A 6,000-nucleotide genomic window follows, 5' to 3' on the forward strand; every position below is an offset into this window, starting at 1 on the left:
TTTATTTATTTATTTGACAGAGAGAAACACAGCGAGAGAGGGAACACAAGCAGGGGGACTGGGAGAGGGAGAAGCAGGCTTCCCGCTGAGCAGGGAGCCCGATGCAGGGCTCGATCCCAGGACCCTGGGATCATGACCTGAACTGAAGGCAGACGCTTAACGACTGAGCCACCCAGGCGCCCCAGTATATACATGCTTCTTAAAATGTACATGTTAATTAATGTTAGAAAGAAGACATGAATCTAAGGTGGATTATGCAGGGCTACCAAGGAGGTACTCTAGGAGGAGATGAACTTTGCCATCTTCCATTAATCCAACCCATTATTTGACATCTTGGTAACCTATCTGGTTTCTGTATTTTATAACAGTAATTATACTGACAACATAATTTTTGTGCACTCAGTAGGCTTTACTCAACACTGCAGCTCACACAGGACTATTAGCAATTCCCAGAGCCTTTTAAGTCTCTGGCATTCATCTATCCATCCACAATATGGGTATACCAAATACATCTTTCTAGAAAGAAGTAAATTAATTATACCTTAATTGTTGGTAAATATGGTAGTCTATACTCAGGTCCTAGCTAATCAGTAAAAGTCTACATAATGGAAAAGCAAGATACAAAGAATCTTTACAAACAACCTGTTATTTAAAAGCAAGAAAAAGAATCCAGCAGATATACCCATCAGTCTACTTTTGAGGTACTTAATGCGCAGCAAAATTTACCTACCCTCATCTCAAATAATATTAAGAAAACATGTTTTCTACCAAAACTCTCCAGACAGATTTGGCTCTTGAAGATTTGAATTCCTTTAATTTGTCTGGTTCTTTCATAGATGTAAATACCAGGAATGAAGAATTCAAAATTTAACATTTTCAATTCACTGCTAGTACATACCTGCCCATAAATTAAGATAAAAAGAACATGTGGAACAGGAAAAAAAATTTTTTTTTTTTTAAAGATTTTATTTATTTATTTGACAGAGAAAGACACAGCGAGAGAGGGAACACAAACGGGGAGTGGGAGAGGGAGAAGCAGACTCCCTGCCGAGCAGGGAGCCCGATGCGGGACTCGATCCTGGGACTCCAGGATCATGACCTGAGCCGAAGGCAGTCGCTTAACCAACTGAGCCACCCAGGCGCCCGGAAAAATGTTTTAAAAAACAAAACATTTAATACACTCTTATTCCAAGGTGAGAACTAAACAATCCTCGAAACAACTGGCGTTTGTTTTCAAGTTAACTCAATTTTTGGCTTTAAAAAAGATTAATTTTAGAAAACCTATAGGACTAAAAACCTATAGGACATGGCTATGAAACTAATTATTGTTAAATCTGTAAGGAGCTTTTATTTATCCAGTCTTTTGCATGACCTATTTTATCCCTTACAGAATCTAACAGTTGTAAAATCTCACATACAATATTCACAATGTGTTATTTAATAGTGTTAATAATCTAATACTCCCAAACACAAAATATTTTCAATTTATCAGACAGCAAATCTATCAAGAAGCACCCGGATATAAGTCATGTGCTCTTTACTAAAACAACAACTAAAGTAAGCAGTAAATTCCCTATTTTTAAAGGATTAAATATTCAGGAGTCCCTTTCCCACGAAAAGCTTTTCCTCACTGACAGTTGTTATGATATTTCTACTCCCTTGATTTCATTTAACTCTGCTAAATACCAGTAATGTTAAGCTTATTTCCCTTTTTTCCTCCCGAGTTACATGTAAAAATATGTTTCTGTGGATATGGCTTTAATATCACAAACCAGAATGCCAAAGAATCTATCAAAATCTTAACATACTGATATGACAAAGGCACCAACCGGCTCTAGGGTTTGTAATTTAAATCAGAAATCTCCACCTTCAACAAAAAGACATATATGCAGAATAAAGACTGAAACATTACCTGGAATGTATTTTACTTTACAGTGATATTGCCAGACATTATTATGTAATTTACACTCATCTCAATGAATTTTCACAGTTGTATGTACTAAGTACTACATTTTACAGATGAGGTTTTAAAAGGAGGTTTAGAGAGATTAAGTACCTTGCCCAAGGTTACAGTTACTAGATAACTGTAATCCAGGCCAGGATTCAAATCAACCCTTTTCTCTAGAATTCTTCCTCAAGCCACTGCTTCTTCCTTTATTAACTCCAACTAATATTTGTAAATTCTTCAGTTCCTAAATGGTGGAGGCAGATCTGGATGATCTCAAAAGCAGAAGCATAGGATACACTGAGTCATTCCCAAGTTTTTTGGTCTTGAGACCTCCTTACAGTCTTAAAATTATTGAGGACCTTAAAGAGTTATTTATGTGGATTACACCTTTTGATATTTACCATACATACGAGACATTAAAACAAAAAAAGTTAAGTACTTATCAATACAATTAACAACAAACCATCAGGTTAACATAAGATTTTCAATTAAAAGTTACTATTTTCGGGGTGCCTGGGTGGCTCAGTCGTTAAGTGTCTGCCTTCGGTTCAAGTCATGATCCCAGAGTCCTGGGATCGAGCCCCGCATCCGGCTCCCTGCTCGGCGGGGAGTCTGCTTCTCCCTCTCCCTCTGCCTGCCACTCTGCCTACTTGTGCTGTCAAATAAATAAATAAAATCTTAAAAAAAAAAAGTTACTATTTTCCCCCAAATAATCAGAGAATAACATTGTTTTACATTTTTGTCAATCTTTAAGGTCTAGCTTAATAGAAGGCAGTGGGATTCTCATAGCTGCTTAATGCATCCCGCCTGTTGCTATATGTTGCTTTGGTTAAGTATATAGACTATCTGGCCTCACAGATAGCAGGAAAAGGGAAAAATATTCTAAAAACCTTTTCAGGTAGCTGCCTATATTGACATAATACTAAAACCCAACAAATAGTAATTTCTTAAAGAATAGTTGCATCTTGGAATCTGAATCCCTATCAATGAACTTTTCCTACTTTGTTACATTAAAATCCACTGGTGTAGGAACACCTGGGTGGCTCAGTTGGTTAAGCATCTGCCTTCGGCTCAGGTAGTGATCCCAGAGTCCTGGGATCGAGTCCCCTCATGGGCTCCTTGCTCAATGGGGAGCCTGCCTCTCCCTCTGCTTGCCACTCCCCCTCTGACAAATAAATAAAATCCTTTTTTTTTTTAAAAAGATTTTATTTATTTGACAGAGCGAGACAGAGCGAGAGAAGGAACACAAGCAAGGGGAGTGAGAGAGGGAGAAGCAGACTTCCGGCTGAGCAGGGAGCCCCATATACGGCTCGATCCCGGGACCCTGAGATCATGACCTGAGCCGGAAAGCAAACGCTTAACTACTGAGCCACCCAGGTGCCCCAATAAATAAAATCTTTAAAAAATAAAATAAAATAAAATCCACTGGTGTACCTTGCATTCTGAAAGGATCATTAACATGATGATTTTGAAACATCATGTATTGGTCACTTGGAAAATACAGATTTACTGAGATGCCCATCCTCCAAATGTTGACATATTTCATTATAAATACAATATAAGAAAGATTTAAAAATCAGTCATTAACACTGATGTTTTGAGAAAAGGCTTAAAAGGACTGCGAAGCCGTCAAACCTGAGATGTCAACTTTTAACAAATTCTAATTTTCACTCAAATTTTTATCATTAGTAACAAACACTATCAATTGCTTTCCTCAAAATGACAGGCTCACCTCACTGTCAAGAAAATATGTGCCAAACATTAAAGTGTGAAAAACTGTAGTTTGTCAGTCGTTCTTCCAAGTAAAAATGCTGTTCCATGAAACAAGCAGCTCATGGGGCGCCTGGGTGGCTCAGTCAGTATGTGACTGCCTTCAGCTCAGGTCATGATCCCAAGGTCCTAGGACTGAGCCTCACATCAGGCTCCCTGCTAAGTGGGTAGCCTGCTCCTCCCTCTCCCCCTCCCCCCTGCTTGTGTTCCCTCTCTCACTGTGTCTCTGTCAAATAAATAAAATCTAAAAAAAAAATAATAATAATAAACAAGCAGCTCATAACTCAATCTCACAAGTGCTTTTCATTATAAGAAGGATCATACCTCCTTAGGCAGCAAAAGTGCTTTATGCATCCTTCCCATTTGGTCAGATTCTTAAAAATTAAAAAACAAAACAAACAAAAAAACCCCATCTACTCAAGGGTTGAGCTTTAGTAAAAATCACTTTTACTGCTTCATCAAGGACATTCTCACATGGTGTTTCAGGCAACTGCCTTGCTTTGTGCTAAGGCACCACCAGTATTATTACCCAGCTTTGCTTTTGGACCATTGATGCAAGTATCACTGGAAAAAAGATAAATAGCATCTTAACATTTTCTATTTTGAAAAGTTATGACCTCTCAGCTCCCCTGAAAGGGTTGAAGGATCCCCAGAGGTCAGCGGGCCACATTTTAAGAACTGCTTTCAGGGCCGCCTGGGTCGCTCAGTTAAGCAGCTGCCTTCAGCTGAGGTCATGATCCCAGGGCCCTGGGATCGAACCCCAGCTTCCTGGTCAGTGCAGAGTCTGCTTCTCCCTCCCCGTCTGCCCCTCCACCCCCTGATCGTGCTCTCTCTCGCTCACTCTCTCAAATAAATAAAATCTTAAAAAAGAAAAAAAAAACTGCTTTCCTAGATTATACCACTGGTTCAAGGTGGGGGTGGAAACGAACAAAATCCTGTTCAACCCAAGAGTCTCCATTCTGTTAGTTCCTTTAGTTTGAGATACACCACCAATAGGACTGTTACAACCCTAAGAAGGGGACGGCAATCAAGGACATAAATTGCCATTTAATTGTTTTAAGATGATATATTGAGCACTTTTACAGTAAACCAGTTAATTCTCAATGTGGTTACCTCAGCGGGACTGCGGGTTAAAAATGTCGAGAAGATGGCACTCCCTATCCCACCCAAAGAGACTTGGGGATGAGGGCCCCAGAACAGCTCTTTCCGCAATCTCCAAGGTACTTTTTATGTATCCCGAAGTTACAGATTGTGGGAACTAGTTCGAATTCACAGTCCAACTTCCAGTCCCAGTCCCAGCTTGCAGTTCCAGGGTCTAGAAATTCAACGTCGTTCATCAGGAAGCAGCCCTCCCCGCCCCCGCCATTTCCCCTCCCTCTAGATGGGAAAATCTTCTTTGAAAGTAACACTCCGTTTCTCTGGGGTTGTGAGCTGCGGTGGAAGTGTCTAAAAGAGTGTAGAAGGCTAGGCTACAATCTGCAACAGGAAAGCAGTTGTTCTGAGGTGGTACAACTGTTTCCCAATTTCCGTCTGGAAAACGAGATTGGGCTAATTGACTTCCAAGACTCTCCTCAGCTCTACCTTTTTCTGAGCTGAGAACGTCCAAGAAAAGTGAGCAGAGATATATCCAGTCATTAACAGTCTGGGGGAATCCCGCGTCTGACGGGAGAGGAAATCAGGGCAACTCGCAGAAAGGAGGAAAAGCAGGTGGATCAACGACATCACTCCTTTCCAGTAGGTGCCGAGAATCTAGAAAAAATAGTCCCTAGGATAAACATGGCGCCCACCGCGGCAGGATATAATCATCAGAAAATAAAGGTTTTCCGCCCCATCCCATCTTATAAATCACGGCGCCAACCCAAAGAAATTTTAGGGCCAAGGGAGGAGACTTTGTAAACTAACTGCAGTGCACTAAGGCTTAGGATGTACTATTGGACCAAGCACAGATTACATAACACAACGGAGCAGCACAGCAATCACTCATTTTCCTCCTCGCGCTCAAAAAGAGCGCCCCACTCCTTCGCCGGCGGGGGCGCGGCGGGAGAACCGAGCGCTACCCCCCCGGGACATCACCTCGGCGCGGCCTCGCCCCCTCGCCCGCCCCTCCCGCCGCGCCCCGCCGTCTCACAGCCGCCCGCGCCCCCGCCCCCTTCCCCGCGGGCCGCCGCCCGCGCCCGCCCACTCCTCCGAGACGCCTCGCGCCGGGCGTGCGTGTGGACGTCGGGTGTGTGCGGGGCCGTGGGGCGCGAGTGCGCGCGCGCGCGCCGCGGCGGACGCCGGGG

General features: G+C 42.4%; 1 protein-coding gene across 1 annotated transcript in view; it reads right to left on the minus strand.

Moving 5' to 3' along the window:
* Nucleotides 1-6,000, minus strand: part of POGZ (pogo transposable element derived with ZNF domain) — a 49,803-nt gene that overhangs the window by 43,081 nt on the left and 722 nt on the right. The gene's annotated exons all lie outside the window — the stretch shown is intronic.

The sequence above is a fragment of the Neomonachus schauinslandi genome, chromosome 4 (assembly GCF_002201575.2).
Source record: "Neomonachus schauinslandi chromosome 4, ASM220157v2, whole genome shotgun sequence".
Lineage (NCBI taxonomy): Eukaryota > Metazoa > Chordata > Mammalia > Carnivora > Phocidae > Neomonachus > Neomonachus schauinslandi.